A 19619-nucleotide genomic window follows, 5' to 3' on the forward strand; every position below is an offset into this window, starting at 1 on the left:
CTTGTCTTAAAAAAAGAAAAGGACTGCTGTGGATTATCCATCTTCACTCATTGTCGTTCCACATTAGACTATTATTAGTATAGCTAATAATAACAAGGATTACTGCTTGCTTTTGTCAGTCATTGTCTTGCACAAGCATCTCTCCCAGGGACCTGACTGGGAGGAGTTATTGGTCTGGCATAATATTTAGACATTCTTAGGTTCCCTATCCAACACAATATTGACATCATCTCTTCAGAATATCCTATTATATCATACCAAATATCCAGACTTGTCAGCGTGTCTTGAATACTATTGATGACTTTTTAAAAAGACTTTAAAGAAACAAAAACCAAAAAGACTTAGAACAAAGAAAATTCTGTAGTTTTCTTGAAATCCTTTTAAAAATTGTAGTCGTGGTGAAGTGTTATCCAACTCAAATCAACTATATGTACCACAGAAGGAAAATCTCCTGGGTCCTGCAATGTGCTCACAATCTTGGCTGCATTTAAGCCCACTGTTACACATCACTGTGTCAAACCATCTTGTTGAGGTTCATGTCTTCTTGGCTGACTCTCTATCAAACATGGTGTCCTTCACCAGAGGCAGGTCCCTCCTCATACCAAAGACTTAACATCTTTGCATCTTACGGATATTCTGGCTATATTTCTTCCTGTTGTTGTTGATTGCCATGGAGTCGAGTGGGACTCAACCACTCTCTGTACAAAAGACTTAATGCCTTTCCATAACTATCATTGTTTCTCCAAGTTCATAGAGTTTCCAGGGGCATGTGGTTTAGGAAGTGGATGCCAATCCTTCTTCTGAACCTGTTTTACAACTGGGAGCTCCACCAAACACTGTCCATAGTGGGAAACCATTGTGGTATTTGATACCCCAATGGTAAAAGGTTCAGCATCACAGCAAACCTGGCAATCTACGTTGTTGCTATTGTTAGGTACTATTGTATAAGAACTGACTCATAGCTGACCCTCCTGTGAGTCTTCAGAGGCAACAAATTTCACAGGAATAGATTGCTCATCTTCTCCCATGAAGCAGTTGGTGGATTCGAACCGTGTGCCTTTGAATTGACAGCAGAATTCTTTATTACTAAGCCCCAGAGCTTCTATGGTATGTTCAATATTCTTCACCCATATCATAATTCAAAAGCATGAATTCTTTTTCAATCTTCCTTACTCATTGGCCAGTTTTCACATGAAGGTGAGGCAATTGAAAATGCCATAATCTGCTACTTATGTGTAGTTAGAACACTTCAAGGACATCTTTTGCAGCAAATTAACCCAGTTCAATACATGGCTTGACTCCTTGAGTGCTTCCCTGGGCATTAATTATGAATTAGGATAGAATTAAATCCTTGTGAAATTTTAATCTTTACTGAATTTATCATTCATATTTTTATAAGTATAGTTAAATTTTTGTTTCTGTTGAGGTATATTCCATAAAGAAAGCTATAGTCTTTGATAGTCACTGTGTGACATTAAGAGTTTATTTTTCCAAATCGCTTCCCAAGCCATGGACTTTGACTTTTCCATGTAGATGATGGGAGTATGCAAACAGGGTGTATTAGCCTATCCACAAGAGGAGTGGCTAGTCACATCATTAAATCGAGTAGATCCAGCAGCAAATTTTGAGAATCTCACCACCAGAAAATAAGAAGCAAGATAATGCAGCACATCTTTTGGAGCCAGAGATATTGTACCAGGCAGACAGGGGTCTGTCAGAACAGCAGCCCTAAGAGCCAGCGGGAGAGAACCAAAGACCTGACATGAGATAGAGATGACCTTGGAATTGCTATGCCATGGAATTAAAACTAAAAGCCTTTTGCCCAAGTTTGTTGGAAGACTGAGTGTGGAGGAGTAGAATGGGAAAATATAATTGGCAGAATTGAGAGCTTTGTAACACTGGCCTAAAGCCCGAGTCTCAAGGCTGAAGTACCTACATGCACATTTCAGAAGCTGACTGGATTCAGTGATTGTATCTTGCTGACAACCTGAATTGTAGCTCTCTGAGTTGCCTAAAAGGGTTCTATATGGTCAGTAGCTACCGCAATGGATTTCAGACCCAGTGGAGCAGTAAAGCTGGTGTTGGGATGAGTAGAATGGGGTGCAGGAACATGGGTACATGTCTGACTTCATAGGAGTTGGTTTTGTGTTGTGGATATTGTGGATGGGAACAGTCCACCTTTGTAGAGTTTGTAGAGGTCAGATACAGAAAGATCTCCACGTGACCCTCGTTCATTTTACACGCCGGTAAGTACTTAAAGTACTCTTTTCTTTCAAGATGCAATTAAATGTTGTTATTAGGTACCATCTAGTCGACTACTACTCATAATAATCCTTTGAACAATGTTGTTGTTGTTATGTGCCGTCGAGTCGTTTGCAACTCATAGCGACCCTATGTACAACAGCCTTAAACCCTGCTCTATCCTGCGCCAATCGCACTGTCTCTGACACACCCAACCCGATTACCCCAGTCACTGAATCGATCCACCTCATAGAGGGTCTTCCCCTCCTGCACTGTCCCTCTACTCTACCCAGCATGGTGTCCCTCTCTAAAGACCTGTCTCTTCTTGCAACATGTCCAAAGTATGTCAGACGAAGCCCCAGAATCTTTGCCTCCAAGGAGTAGCCTGGTTTAACCTTCTCTAGGATGAATCTGTTTGTTTTCTTGGCCGTCCATGGTACATTCAATACTCTTCTCCAGCACCACAGCTCAAAGGCGTCAATTCTCCTTCTGCCCTCCCTAGTCATTGTCCAGCTCTCTGGTGCATAACAAGTGACTGCAAAGACCATGGCCTGTATCAGGCGCACCTTCTTGTCTTATCCTGTGCCATTCTTAAAACCTCTGCCATGTTCAAGTCCATTATGCTGTCACTGTGTCAGTACATCTCTTTCACTGGACCTCTACTGGTCTTTTTCCAAGCATTAGCACCTTTTGGCAACCTGAGCAAAGTGTGTGAGACAAAGTTTCACCATTCTTGCCTCTAAAGAATGTTTAATTTCACTTCCTCCAAGATAAACCTGTCTGTCCTTTTGGTAGTTCATGTTATATTTCTCATCAATATCACAATTCAAAACCCGCAATTTTCTTCCATTTTCCTTATTCCTTGTTCAGCTTTCACAAGCATTGTTACTGTTAGGTGCCATCAACTCGTAGATGACTCATAGAGACCCTATGAATGAAAGGCCTGAGCACTGTTCATAGAGTTTCCGGGGACAAGCCATTTCGGAAGTGGATGCCACTCCTGCTTCTAGGTTTGTTTTATTAATTTTAATGAACATTTATAGAGATTTTGGATTTCCCTTCATTCATTGTTGCATTTTTCTCCCCGCCCACCCCTTCACTCCGCCCCACCTCATTCGCTCTTCTTTTTGAAAAGTAAAAGAAAAAATTCCTTCATTGGCATACAGTCCTTGCCCTCCCCCCACCCCGAGTATGTTCCATTATGCAACCTTCATTCTGGACTCTTGTCATAACCTTAATACCCAATCATATATTGCTTTAATCAGGAAGCTCCAGCAAACACTGTCTGCCATGGGTAACCATTATCACATTTGGCACATCAGTGTCAAAGTGTTCAGCATCACAACAACCAGGAGTTACCTCTGTACAGCAATGCAATTTTAAATACCATGACATGAGCCAGGTGCACATTAGACTAAACTGGCATCCTTGCTCCTTAGTATTTTAAAGAGGTTCTTGACAGCAGATTTGCCTATTGCAACACGTATTTTGATTTCTTGACTACTGCTACCACAAGTGTTGATTGTGAACAAGTGAAAGCATTGACAAATTCAATATCTTTACCACCTATCATGATAATGCCTATTGGCCTGGTTGTGAGGACTTTTGTTTTTTTATTTTGAAGTGTATTCCAAATTGAAGACTGTAAATACTTTAAGCCTTCTTCACTTTTTAAAGCAAGGTTGTACAATCTGCTTGTTGATAAGTCTTCTTTCAATTATGATGCCACACTCAACTTCATATTTCCCAGTTTCTCTAATGATTTTTTCAGCATTCAGATTGAACTGATATGGAGATATCTAGATATGTAACTTTCCTGATTTTAAGTCATGCAGTGTTTCCTTGTTCTGTAAGAAGGATTCTTTCTTGGTTTATGTATAGGTTTTGCATGAGTACAATAAAGTGTTCTGGGATTCTAATTTTTCTCAATATTTTCCAAACTTTATTATGATCCTCCTAGTTGAATGTCTTTGAATGGTGGATAAAATACAAGAAAACATCTTTCTTGTATTCTCTGTCTTTGATTTCAGCAATGATATTCCTTGTGCCAGGGCCTCTTTCGATTCTAACTTTAGTTTTTGGCCATTTCTTGTTGATGCATTGCTCTAGGTATTTTTTAATAACCATAAGCAAGATTTTATTTGTGTTTGATATTACTGTTATTGTTGTTGTTAGGTGCTGTTGAGTCAAGTATGACTCATAGTGGTCCTACGAATAACAGATCTGACCCCGGTGCTGTCCTCATCATCTCTGAAACACTGAAGCCCATTGATACTGTCACTGTGTCAATTCACCTGATTAAGGGTCTTCCTCACTTTCCTGTCCTTCTACCTTTTCAAGCAAGGTGTTCTTCTTCAGCAAAAAACCTTACCTAAAAACATGCCCAAAGCTTGTACGATGGAGCTTTATTATTGCCTTCAAGGAGGACTCTGGCTGCACCTTCTCCAAGATATACTTATTCTTTTGGTAATCAATGGGATATTCAGCAATTTTCTTCAACACCACAGTTCAAAGGCATCATCCTTCTTCATTGTCCATTCACAACAGAATAAGTGACTATAAAGACCATGGCCTGAATCAGATGCATCTTAGTCCTTAAACTAATATTGTTCCTCAATACTTTGGAGACGTTCATGGCTACATACAAATTTTTGCCAATACAGTACATCTTCTGATCTCCTGACTGCTGGGACAAAGTGTATTGATTGTTGGTCCAAGTAAGATGAAGTTGACAATGTCAGTCTTTTCTCCATCTATCATGTTAGCTATTTATCCAGTGGTGAGAATTTTTGTTTTCTTGACATTGGGATTCAATCCATATTGAAGGTTTCCATTTGATCTTTTGCAGCAAGTACTTCAAGCTTTCTTTACTTCCAGCAAGCAGGGTTGAGCCATCTGTATAACAAAAGTTACAAATGAGTCTTCTTCCAATCCTGATGTTACATTCTTCTTCACTGAGTCCATATTCATGAATAATTTGCTCAGCATACAGATTGAATAGATATGGAGAGAGGATACAATCCTGATCCACATCTTTCTTAATTTTAGATCATTCAATGTTCCTTTGTCTGCTCGTACAATAGCCTGTTGATCTAGGTGTCGGTTTTGCACAACTAAGTGTTCTGGGATTCCCATTCTTCTAAATGTTAGTTGTAATTTGTTATGATTCACACAGTCAAATGATTTTACACAGCCAATAAAGCACAAATATACATTATTCTGGTATTCTTAGCTTTAAGCCAGGATCCCTCTGATATCAGCAGTGATATCCCTGGTGACATGGCCTCTTCTGTCTCCAGCTTGAATGTCTGACAGTTCTCTTTCTATATATTTTTGGTCATTTTTGAATGCTTCTCAACAGTATTTTTCTTGCATGAAATATTAATGGTATTATTCAATAATTTCCATGTTCTATTGAGTCACCTTTCTTGAGAATGGAAAAAAATTTATGGATCTCTTCCAGTCAGTTAGTTAGACAGCTGTCCTCCAAATTTCTTGGCATAGACTGGTGAGCACATCCAGGGCTGCATCTGTCATTTGACCCATGTCAATTGGTATCTCATAAATTTCTGGAGCACAATTTTCTTTTACATTGTCTTCATTGCAGTTTGAACTTCTTCCTTCATTCCATTGCCTCTGGATCATCCGGTACTTGAAATATTTCAGTGTCTGTCAATTCTTTTTGGTGTAGTGATTCTATATATTCCTTCCAACTTCTGTTACTTTCTGGATCATTCAAGAATTTGTCTTTAGCATCTCTAAGTATTGCAACTCCAGGCTTCTGTTTGGTTGCAGTGCCTTTTGTTGTTGTTGTTGTTTCATCTTGAGAAGCAATGAGTTCTTTCCTTTTTATTCTCCAATTCTAGCTCTCTCTATATATTCCATTATATAGTTTGTTTTGTCTCCTGGAGCTGCCCTGTGAAACTTTGTTAAGCTTTTTCACTCCAGTGTCTTTTGCTTTTGTTTTGGCTTCTTGATGCTCTAGTGAAATGTTCAGGGTCTCTTCTGACATACAATTTTGTTTACTGATATCACTAATATTGTTCAATTATTTCTATATTCTTTTAGAAATCATTTTTTCAATAAGAACAAATATGAATCTCTTTTAGTCAGATGGCCAGGTGGCTCTTTTTCAATTATTAGGCATAGGCTAATGAAGTCTTAAGGAATGCATCTGTTTGCTGAAGCATATCTTTCTAGAGTTTTATTTTTTACCAAAGTTTTCACTTTAGCTTGGACTTCTTGGTCATAAGTTATACACTGTTAGTTCTTGATCATAATGTCTCACTGTTGACTCTTTTTGATGCAGTAACTCTGTGAATCCCATCCATCTTCTGTTGATGCTTCCTAAACCATTCAATATTTTGCTGAGAGAACCCATCTAGTTGGGGCTTGAATTGGTTCTTCGTTCAGTTTAATAAATACTAAATGTGTATTGAAAACACACTTTTTGGTTTTCTAACTCTATGTCTTTTCACATTTCATTATAATATTTTGCTTTGTCTTCTCTAACTTCTTCTGTTCAATTTTCTTGATTTCTTCCCTTCATGTTGACTATTATAAGTTGAAGAACAAGTTTCAGAGTCTTTTGTGATGTCTATTTTGGTGCTTTCTTTCTTTCTTATCTTTTTGGTGACGTTTGCTTTTTTTTCATGGTTGATGACTTTGATGTCATTTCACAACTTGTCTGGTCTTTGATAGTGATCACTGCATCAAGTCTAGTTTTGAGATGGCTTTAAAATTCTAGTGGGATACACTCAAATTCTTATTTTTGCTCTTTTATATTTGTTTTAATTTTCTTCATTGTCAGGTCAAATTTGCAAATGAGTAATTGATGGTCTGTTCCACAGTCAGACCCTGGCCTTATTCTTATTACTAATATTGAGATCCTCATCAATTGTTTGCATGAATGTATTTAGTTTGATTTCTGTTTTTTGTCAGGTGAGTCCATATGTATAGTAACCAATTCTTTTTTTTAAAAGGTATTAGCAATGAATGGAAATTATCCAAAAACGATTGGGACAACACATCAGCAGAGAACTGCCAGAAGTCCAGGCTGGGTTTAGAAGAGATTGTGGTACTAGGGATATTATAGCTGATGTTAGATGGATCTTAGCTGAAAGCAGGGAATATGAAAGGAATGTCTATCTGTGTTTCATTGACTATGCAAAGGCATTTGATTGTGTGGATCATAACAAACTGTGGCTGACTCTGAGAAGAATGGGAATCCCAGAACAATTGATCATGATAATGAGAAACCTCTATTGGGACCAAGAGGCAGTTGTCAGAACAGAGCAAGGAAACACTACATGGTTCAAAATTGGGAAGGGAGTACGCCAGGGATGTGTCCTGTCGGGAGGCTGGGCTCTATGAGGAGAAATGTGGGGTCAAGATTGGTGGAAGATCTATCAACAATCTGTGATATGCAGATGATATAACCCTGCTTGCAGAAACTAAGGAGGACCTGAAGTGCTTGCTGCAGAGGGTCAAGGACTGCAGCTTCCAATATGGATTGAAACTAAACATGAGAAGACAAAGATTCTCACCACTGGATCAATTGGCAGCATCAGGATGGATGGTGAAGAGATTGAGATTGTTCACGGCTTCAGTTTGCTTGGCTCCACAGTCAACACTCTTGGCACTAGTAACCAGGAAATTAGAAGACATATTGCCATGGGAAAGTCTGCTGTTAGGGACCTCTCCAAAGTACTGAAGAGCAATAGTGTCACTTTGGAGACTAAGGTGCATCTGATACAGGCCATGGTCTTTGCTATCACTTGTTATTCATCAGAGAGTTGGACAATGACTAATGAGAATAGAAGGAGAATTGATGCCTTTGAGCTGTGGTGCTGGAGAGAGTATTGAGGGTACCATGGACTGCTAGGAAAACAAACAGATTCATCCTGGAGAGGGTCATACCAGGCTGCTTCTTGGAGGCAAGGATTCTAAGGCACTGTCTAACATACTTTTGACATGCTGCAAAGAGGGACAGGTCCTTGGAGAGGGACATCAGGCTTTGTAGGGTGGAGGGACAGTACAGAAGGATTGATTCAGGGCTGGGATAATCGGGATGGGTGTATCAGACACAGTGCGATTGGCACAGGACAGAGCAGAGTTTAGGGATGTTGTACACAGGGTCGCTATGAGTCACAAGCCACTCGACGGCACATTACAACAACAACAACATTAGGAATGACTAAATCATTGAGTGTGAAAGAGTCTATCATGTGATTCAAGACTCATTTATGCCACCAAGGCCATATTTTTCAACTACCAGTCCTTCTTTGTTGTTTTCAACTTGAATTCCAGTCACTAATAAGGAATACATATCAACTGCTGTTTGATCAATTAATAAAGGCAAAAGTCATTGCTGCTGTTGTTGTTGCTGTTGTTATGTGCCATTGAGTCAACTATGACCAATGAAAGATCAATAAAAGTCATAAGAAAGCCTCAATTTCTGATCTGTTTTTGGAAGAAAGAGAAACAGCCTTTAGACAGGTTCAGGAAGAGAAACATAAACTTCGAATGTCTGTCCCTGGCATCCTTAATCCACATGAAATTCCAGAAGAAATGTGTGATTAAAATCTGAATCAGGCTGGGTTCTTTTTTCTCTGTACAACTCCTGTTGGCAGAAGAAAACAGCATCTAGATATTTATCTACCAAAATGATGCCAATTTGTAAATTAAAATGTCACCTAGTGGCCCTTTTTCTTATGTGTTTTTTTGTATAAGAAATTTTCTGTGAAATATCTTTCCACTGTTTAAGCTTTCGTTCTGGTTATCTTTATTCAGTTTGCATGAAGTTAAAAATTAAGGCATTTTTTAAAAACTTTAAAAAAAAGAAACCTTCAATTTCTTTAACTTTTCCTTAAATGGTTGTTGGATACTTAATGTAACACAGGCCATTCAAAGTGGGACATACTCTTTTTATCTTGTCTACTTGTGATTCGTTTAAATGTTCCAATTATTAATTAAATTTTGATAATAAAACTGTTAAAATGCAGCTTACTACAGAATAAGGCAAAAGTGTAATATGTTATTTTATATTTCCTCTGAAAGTTTATATTAAACAAACTAAAGTAAGCTGCTTGGTTTTGTGTGACTTAAAACTTACTGCTGGCTGATGGCCAGCAGGTTTTCATAGGCAGTAAATTGTACAGGAGAACATTTGCCCATGTTTCTCCCACAGAGCAGCTGCTAGATTAGAACCAAATACTTTGGGTTGGCAGTGCAATTTCTTACCACTAGCATGCACTTAATTGCAATGTTAAAAATTCCCTTTCCTAAATTATATTAATGTAGTTAGATATTTGGTGGTTAAGTTTAATCAGAAACACATTGCATACTGCTATATTTTTTCAGGGTTTTTTAAATGTTATTTTGCCAGGGATATTATCTTTCTACTGGATTCAAAACAAATTGTTGTGATTGAAATCAGTGGTTATCTGTGTTACTCATCTGATATCTTGCTGAATGATGTGATTTCTGGAAATCTGTTTCTCACTTTGATTTGATGAATTTTAAGTCATTTTTATTTTAAATCCATTTCTATTAAGTGTCTGTCTGCAATAATTTCCAGTTTCAAAGGTACTATGTCTATCTTTCCCAACATGCCTGTGCTCTTCTACTCCTTCTAATCTCTGGGTTTGTCGATGCCTTTAGGCTCTTTTGAGGAGACAATGAAGAAGAGAGAGATGAGCAAATGGATTTTTTTTTTAAAAAATGTATATTTTATATTGGTTTGCTTACAAAGTTTGTACACATGGTGTTTCACACTATTCTTTATTCACATTGTGTTTCATACAATCATTCCCATTCAATATATTTTTGCTTTGTTTTTTTTTGAAATAAATTTTTTAAATACTGGTTTATTTACAAAGTTTATATATTTAGTTTCCCACATCAGATCTTTCCCATTTCCTTTGCTCACACTCCCTCCACCATCAGATTGTGCTACCCTATGATTAACCATCCAACCCCCCTACCCTTCCAATGCACCCCTGCCTATCTTCACCCCCCTGCTCTCCCACTCATCCCCTTGGATCCTCACACATTTTCTATAATAATGTTCTTCTACAATATTTATCCTTATGGAACTGAGTTAGTTTACGTAGCATAATTCTCTCCAGTCCCTCCCAAGATAGATAGTGATTTCCAAAACCATTACTCCTGTGTGCTGCATAGCATTCCATTGTGAAGGACCATTCATTATATTTTATAAAAGTAGTCAACATTGAACTATGCTCAACATAGTTAAGAAACAGGTCTGTTTTCCAAGATCCCCTCTGGATCCTTCCCATTTCCTTTATCCACTCCTCCCTCAAGCCACCAAATTATGCAACCCTATGTATTCCCACTTCCCATCCTCTCCTTTGTTCCCATCCTCAACTTTGGATCCTCACACACATTTTACTAGTTATTGATTTATGGTCTTGTGCAGTATTTGTCCTTCTGAGACTGAGTTAGTTGACTCAGTATAATGCTTACCAGTCCCTCCCAAGTAATGTAGCAATTTTCAAAATCAATGCTACTGAGTGCTGTGTAATATCCCATGATTTGGATGTAGCAAAATTTTTCAATCTAGTCATTTGTGGTTGGACATTTGGGCTGCTTCCATGTTTTTATGATGGTGAATAATGCTGCTATGAACATTTGTGTACAAATCTTCACTGGTGTCTGAGTTCTAATTTTCTTGGAATATATTCTAAACAGTGGAATGGCTGGATAATGTTCTTTTTTTTTTGCAATGCTAAAATTCTTTTTAAAAAAAATTAATTTTAATGAAAGTTTACAGAGACTTTGGGTTTTCATTCATTCATTGTTGCACTTTTCTCTCTGACCACGCCCCCCCATTCACTCTTCTTTTTGAAAAGTAAAATTATTGCATTGTTATACACTCCCCAAGTTCACTCCACTATGCTGCCTTCATTCTGGACTCCTGTCATGACAATAATACTTAATCATATATCCCTTTTAAACAGTTCGCTCCCTCATCTGTTTCAATACAGTATACATTATTTATTCCCTTGTTTTCAGTATGTTCTGCTTTTTGAGGAAACTCCAAACTGTCTTCCACAGTGGTTGTACCATTTTACAGTCCTGCCAAAAATGTATGAAAGTTCCTATCTCTCCACACTGTCTCTAACATTTATTGCTTACTGTTCTGTTGAATTTTGCCACTGATTTGGGCGTGAGATGGTATCTCATTATGGTTTTTATGTACCTCTCTCTTATTGACAGTGATTTTGAGTATTTCTTTATGTGTCCAAACAGCAAATTTTATAGTACATCCCTTCCAGTATTTTTCAGAATCTTCTTCCTGTACCTTGACTTACTTTTAGGCTTGAATCATTATTTTCTACCCATAATTATTGCTTCATATTGATTATTCTTCAGTTTTCTTTAATATTAAGAGAATCAAAGCCATATAGTAGAAAATATTATAATTCAAACTCTGCATTTTGAAGTTGTCTGTGATGATATTCCAAATGTTATCCTGTGTTGTTGGTATGTGCTGTCGAGTCACTTGTGGCTCATAGCGACCCAGTGTAAAACAGCTCCAAACTTTGCTCAAAACTGAGCCAACCTCATCATCTCTGACACACCTACCCCCATTACCGAAGTCATTGAGTCAATTCATCTCATCAAGTGCCTTCCTCTCCTGCACTGTACCTCCACTCTTCCAAGCATGTTGTTCCTCTCCAAGGACTGGTTCCTCCTTGCAACATGCCAAAGTTTGTCAGACGAAGCTTAAGAATCCTAGCCTCCAAGGAGCAGCCCGGCTTCACCCTTCTAGGAAGAACCTGTTCTCCCAGCAGTTCACGGTATATTCAATACTCTTTTCTAGCACCACAGCCCAAAGACATCAATTCTCCTCTTATCATGCCTAGTTATTGTCCAGCTTTCAGATGCATAGCAAGTAATTGTGAAGACCATGTCCTGGATCAGGTACACCTTAGTCTCCAGACAGACATTGTTGCTCTTCAGTACTCTGGAGGTATCCCTGACAGCAGGAAAGTCATTCTTTACTGTTGTTGTTCTATGCCATTGAGTAGCCTGTGACTCATAGCAACTCTATGTACAGCAGTCCAGAACCCTGCCCTGTCCTGAGCCAGTCTCATTAATTCTGACACACCTAACCCATTGCCCCAATCACTGTATCAAGCGATCTTATCAGGGATCTTCCTCTCCTGTGCTGTCCCTCCATTCTTCCAAACATGACATCCCTCTCCAAGGACCAGTCTCTCCTGGTCACATGCCCAAAGTATGTGAGATGGAGCTTCAAAATAGTAGCTTCCATCGAGAAACTTGATTTCACCCTCTCCAAGACAGACCTATTTGTTTTCTTGGCAGTCCATGGTACATTCAAGACTCTTCTTCAGCACCACAATTCTAAGGCATTGATTCCTCTTCTGTCATCATTAGTTATTGTCCCGCTCTCTGATTCATAGCAAGTAATTGTGAAGACCATGGCCTGGATTAGGTTCACCTTAGTCTCTAGAATGACATTGCTGCTTTTCTGTACTTTGGAAAGATCCCTGACAGCAGATTTTCCCAATGCAATACGTCTTTTGATTTCCTGCCTGCTGGTGTTGAGAGTGTTGAGTGTGAAGCTAAGCAAGCTGATTGTCAACTATCTCATTCTCTTCTCCATCCATCATCGTGCTGCCAGTTGGGCCTAGAGTGAGAATCCTTGTATTCATGATATTGAGCTTCAATCCATATTGAAGACTACAGTCCTTAACTTTCGACAGCACATGTTTCAGGTCCTCTTCAGTTTCAGCAAGCAAGCTTGTGTCATCTGTTGTGTAAAATTAGATTTTTTTTTATTTTTCAGGTTCTTTCCTTCTAATAGCAGATAATATCAGTACTTATTATCCTGTTAGTTGCCTTCAAGTCCCTTCTGATCATGGAGATCCAGATGCACAGGGTAGAACTGCTCCATAAACATCCAAGACTGATCCTTTGGAAGTAACGTTTCATTCTTACAACTCACTTCAGTCTGGATTTGAATAACCAGCCTTTTATGTAGTATTCCAGTGCTTAACATTTTAGTTAAGTATCACCAAAAAATTCACTTAGAGGTACAGTTACTTAATAATGATTAAGTTATGTGTTTGAACACATTGTTGTGTTGTTATGAGCTGACAAGTTGGAACTGACTCATAGAATTACTAGATGTAAAGTATTAATCATAATTCATGACAGTAATAAGCATTCAATAAATAAGGTTTTATGTTGTTTTTGTTTTTATGTGCTATAGAGTCACCTGCAACACATAGCAATCCTACACACAGCAGCTCTGAAGCCTGCACTGTCTTGAGCAGTCTTACTGACTCTGACGCACCCCCCCCCCATTGCTCTAGTTACCATGTAAAATCCTTCTAACCCGGGCCTTCCTCACTTGTGCTGTCCATCCCTCCACCCTTTTAAGCATCATGTCCTTCTCCAAGGACTGGTTCCTCCTGTCCATGTGCCCAAAGACATAGATTCAAAATTCTAGCCTCCAAGGAGGAACTTGACTTCACCCTCTCCAAGACAGACATATTTGTTTTCATGGCAGTCCATGGTATGTCCAAGACTCTTTTTCAGAATCACAACTTAGAGGCAATGATTCATTTTCTGTTATCCATAGTCATTGTCCAGCTCTCTTATGCAAATCTTGAGTCATACATATATCCATTGTCTCTTATGCTACACATGGTAAATTCTGCACAATACTGTGGTTCCGACATCCACTTCATGTTCCCCAATTACAATATCAATACCACATCAAATAAGGTTAAGATTAATACTGTAGGCACCTTGGAAAGAGAGATCTAGGTGTAACAAGAGTGGCAAGAAGCTGTGTTGCAGTCCCAAAGGCATGTGTGGTTTGAGGCCACCAACTGCTCCACAGGAGAAAGATGGGAAGTCTCCTCTCATGTGATTAACTGTCTCTGAAAACCTGCCAGAGGGTCAGCTATGGGTTGGTTCTGACTCAACAGTACACAACAATAACATTCTGTCTAAAGAAAGGGGAAGGCCTTGTGAATACACTTGTCTTAAAGATAGAAAAAGAAGAGAGGATTCAGAATCAGTTTTGGGGCTGAAAGCTCACTTTAGTGTTGTCTGTGGAGTCAACACTCTCCTAATCCCTCTTTAGACAAACACAACTCCAGGTCAGCAATCAGCTGTATTATGCTGCATGGTTCAAGTAAACCAATATATTATGAATTCTTCAAAGAGCTAAAATTCTCTAGAATTTAACATTAGCATCATGTCTCAGTTACCTCATTGTCAGAACCGACTCGGGCTGATCCTCCATTGGGTCTCTGAGGCTGTAAAGTACATGAGAGGAGAATTCTCAAATTTCCCCGATGAATTTAAATGTGGTTATTATTAATTTGAATATGATTATCTAAGGATGATTATCTACTATAGTGAATTTGCACTGCAAGAAGGATAGATTGTTAGGTCAGCAGTGCAACTCTCGATGGACCATGTCACTAGAGCCCCTTAACATAAAGGAAAAAGTAAATATGTTGCTATTTCTTTTTCACCATATTTGTGAAAAGTGAGATTTGTGAGCAACAGATATCCCTGTATCTCTCCATAATAGTCTATTTCACATGTAATTTCATAAAGAATGAGATTTAGAGGTATTACATATGCTAGTACTGCATTATTAATTTAAGTAGGATTATCTAAGGATTACCAAGTACAGTAAAAAATTATATAGAATCAATGCCAAACAATTTTTATATTAAAATTCTGGCCAAATTTGCTTTCATTTCATACTTTCTTCTGAGTAAAGAAACCCAGACATGTAAAATGCATACACAATGTATGTTTGTTTACTGTTGTTGTTGTTATGTGCCATCGAGTTGCTTTTTAGGGAGTTAATTTTGAATAAAAAAGCAATTCTTTATTTCAGAGTTCCACTATAATGAGAATAGAAGTAAGATTAATCTAAAACTTAGCTTATTTTTAAATACAACGTGTCTTACATTGAAAAATCTTGCTTGATGATCCTACAACCAGATGTATAAATTATAAATCTCGCTTTGAAATAAGCAACAGTGCTTTTATAGAAATCTCTGTACCTTCCTACATTCTGAAAAAGCCACAATTTTTTTTTATCCGAGTCGTCATTGGAGGCAGAATGACTGCATTTTTAGTTGCTTAGGTCTTTGTGGCACAAATAGTTTCAAATAGCTCCTTCTGGCTCCAGGATCACAGGAAAACAACCACTGGTCTGAAATACCAGACACATTCATGAACGTTAAATTCACCTCCTAGGTGTGCAAGGTGAGATAATCCCTCCCTTCTGAAAGGAATGATGACACGACACCTTTCCATATTTCAGTTAGTGACAAACCACTGGCTGTACATTCTCAAAATCATAGCTACATGTGAGAAAATAGATCATAAAAGTTCAAAATACTAGGTGAATTATTGCACATGCTTAAGAAAGCCCCACAAATTCTTAATTTTCATTTAGTAGATGAATTTCAAAAACCTGTTTTCAATTTGCTAAAATCTAACTGTGAATTTTTAATGACCTAATAAGAAAAAAATCCCACAATTTTTAAAAAGTTTTATACTTATTAATACATAATTTGAAGGAAACATGATAAAATAGCTATCACATTTGTGGCTTACAAAAGTTGAAAAGCACTTTCAATTTTAGGGGATATATTATAAATTGGGGGATTATATATAACTTGGAACAAGTAATGATTCTTTGTATTGTGAATGATAAAAAAATTAAGAAATATTTAAATTAAATCAAGCAAAAGAGAAATTTATTGGCTCACATACTCACAAATATCAGAATTACCTTCAGGCATAGTCGGATCCAGGAACTCAGGGAGTGTCATCAAGAATAGTTCTTTACCTACCACTTGATCTGGGTTTCCTTGTATGAACTTTTTTTCTCAGATAATTCCTTTCCCTTATGAGAAACATAGCTTCAAGCAGATCCAGGTTTAAGGGTTTGTCTAAATTGAAATTAGTAATATAATGTGAAGCTACATGCTTTTAGCGTAGAGGCTACAACTTTCTTTTGTTATAAAAATGTACCAATCCAACTACATTCAAAGGGAGGAGATTAAACAAGGACATGAATACTAGGAGACCACATTCAGGTTTGTTCACCACACAGGTCCTTAGAACAAAAACTATTTAGAACTATCACTTATGAATAGTAACTCTAGAGTTAAACTTTTATAAAAATAATAAAGTAGCACCAAAAATAACAATATTATGTTAGAGCACATTCCAGAAATGCAAAGATGATTTAATATTAAGAAATGTATTAGAATCTATTTTATGCATCACTCTAAAAAAGAAAAGATCATTTTATAGATGATAAAACATTTAAAACAATCCAGCATTACTTATTATTAAAAAGAAAGAATAAAGAAACCTCAGTTAAATAAGAATATCTGGATACTCAATGATATAGGTAAATATATCAGCTCTATCATCAACTGCAAAGCCAGTCATGTAAATTAGGAAACAAGAATTAATGCTGTTACTTAAAATTGTATTCATGGTACCTGCCTAGGCAATTAAAATAGAGAAAGAAATAAGAATTATAAATATTAGAAAAATAAGAAGAAAAAGAAGAAGCCTGTTTTTCATTGTTTTTGTTCAAACATTCTTCTAGGTTGTATAGCCCTGGTGTGTCCACTTGCTGTACAGAGGTAACTTGTGATTGCTGTGAAGCTGAACACTGTGACACTGGTGTGTCAAATGCGTTAATGGTTACCCATGGTGGACAGTGTTTGGTGGAGCTCCCCGATTAAAACAAGCTTGGAAGCAGGAGTGGCATCCACTTCCGAAATGGCTTGCCTCCGGAAACCCTATGAACCTGGAGAAAGGATGAAAGTCACACAAGTGTTGAGGACTTTTGTTCATAGGGTCACTATGAGTCACCTGTGACTCAATGGCACTTAACAACAACAACAACATTGTTTGCCTAAATAAATATTTAGTGAGAACCCAGAGTTTTATATCCCCCTACTTTCATTGTCCTTAGTTTTAGCAACATAATATAACATGATTATCTGCTTCAAAGTAACCAAACTTGGTTCATTGCATTTCACTAATGCTTAGTTTACTGATGTTCATGCATTCCATTTATTTTTTAACAATTTCCAGTTTTGCAACATCCAAGCTATGTACATTCCATGTACCAATTACTAAATGATATTTGTAATTGTTTTTCCTCACTTCAACTGACTTCCAATCTGAGCTCTGCCACTACATTGCTATAACTATCCATGTTCCTCTACTATTTATAGGGTTTTCAGATGTTTGTTATTTAAGAAGTGGATGGCCAATCCAGCTTTTTAGCCTGTCTTAACCTGGAAGCTCTACTAAAACCTGTACACCATGGGTAACCCTTGTGGGATTTGACAAACAGTAGCACAGCTTTCAGTATCACAGCATTCCACAAGTTATCTCAGTACAGCAAACTGACAGACAAGAGCTATACCACACCATCTGAATTCCAAGGTCATCTTTTCTTTACCATCTGAATTTCAAGATAATTTTAGGAATAGGTCTGAGGCACTGAACACTAATGATAGAAGACTGGAGGAGCTGTGGGATGATGTCAAGGATATTATCCATGAAGAAAGCAAAAGGTCATTACAAAGGTAGAGGAGAAAGAAAAAACAGAAATGGTGTCAGAAGAGACTCTGAATATAGCAGAGTGTCAAAAGCCAAAGCAAAGGAAAAATATGCTGATGTAAAAGAGCTGAACACAATATTTCAAAGGAGAGCTCAACAGGTCAAGCAAAGTATTATAATGGAATGTGTAGACAACTGGAATTGGAGAATAAAAAGGGAAGAACTCACTTCACATTCCTCAAGCTGAGAGAACTGAAAGGCAAATTTAAACCTCAAGTTGCATGAGCCAGCTATTCCACTATTTGGAAAATACACTGAGAGGCACAAAACAGTGTTCATAGCAGCATTATTCACCATCACCAGAACATGGAAACAGCCCAAATGTCCAACCACAAATGAATGGATTGAGAAATTATGATACATTTACACTATGAAATACTATGCAGCACGCAGGAGCAATAACTTTATAAATTATTATCTAAGTTGGGAGAGACTGGAGAGCATTAGGCTGAGTGAACGAAATCAGTCCCACAAGGCTAAATATTGTATAAGACCATTATTGTAGAATGAGTATAAGGATCCGTGAGGGGTGGGAGAGGATGGAAGCAGAGGGATGTGGATGTACAGGGGAATAGGGGATTGATCATTGGATTATACAATTTGATGGGGGGGGGGAGGAAAATTGAAAGAATTTGTTCAAATTTGTATTAGAATTTTGTAAATAAACTAGTAGAAAAAGAAAATATATTAAAACCTCCCAAGAACCTCAAACTGCAATATTGAAAGATTATATGGGAAATGTATTCAATTACCCAGAAAGCATATAAAAAAAAGATGGAGGAAATACATGGAATAACTGTACCAAAAAGAACCGACTGACACTGAAAAATTTCAGAAGATACTATATGAACAGGAGCCAATGGTAATAAAGAAGGAAGTGGAAGCCATATTGAAGGCATTGTCAAAAAATAAGATCCCAGGAATCTATGGGATACCAATTGACTTGTTTCAATTAGCAGATGCATCTTTTGATGCATTCCCTAGCCAATGCCAGGAAATTTGGAGGAAAGCTATTTGGCCAATTGAGTGGAAGAGGTCCATATTTGTTCCCATTTCCAAGAAAGGTGACCCAACAGAATGTGGAAACTATCGAACAATATCATTCATCCCACATGCAAGCAAAATACTGCTGAAGATCATTCAAAAATGGCTAGAGCAGTACACAGCTATGGAACTGGCAGAGTTCAAGCAGGATTTAGAAGAGGCAATGGCACCAGGGATATCATTGCTGATTTTAGTGAAAATAGAGATTACCAGAAAAGTGTCTATTTGTGCTTTATTGATTATGCAAAAGCATTTGACCGTGTGGATCATAACAAGTTGTAGCTGACATTGAGAAGGGAATCCCAGAGCCCTTACTTGTGCTCATGTGAAGCCTATACCTGGACCAGGAGACTATTGTGCAAACAGAGCCACCAAACATGGCATGATTTAAAGTTAAGAAGGAAGTGTATCAGGGTTGTTGTATTCTTTCTTCATACCTATTCAATCTGTATGCCGAGCAAATCGTTCAAGAAGCTGGACTCTATGAAGAGGGATGTGGCATAAGGAAAGAGGGAGATTTATCAATAACTTGCATTATGCAAATGATACAACCTTACTTGCTCAAGGTGAGGAAGACTTGAAGCACTTGTTGCAGAAGAAGAAGGGGTGCATGGATTGTATCTCAATGTCAAGAAAGCAACGATTCTTACTAC

This window comes from Elephantulus edwardii, unplaced genomic scaffold, assembly GCF_000299155.1.
Source record: "Elephantulus edwardii isolate Elephantulus edwardi_28Jun2011 unplaced genomic scaffold, EleEdw1.0 scaffold00039, whole genome shotgun sequence".
NCBI classification, from domain to species: domain Eukaryota; kingdom Metazoa; phylum Chordata; class Mammalia; order Macroscelidea; family Macroscelididae; genus Elephantulus; species Elephantulus edwardii.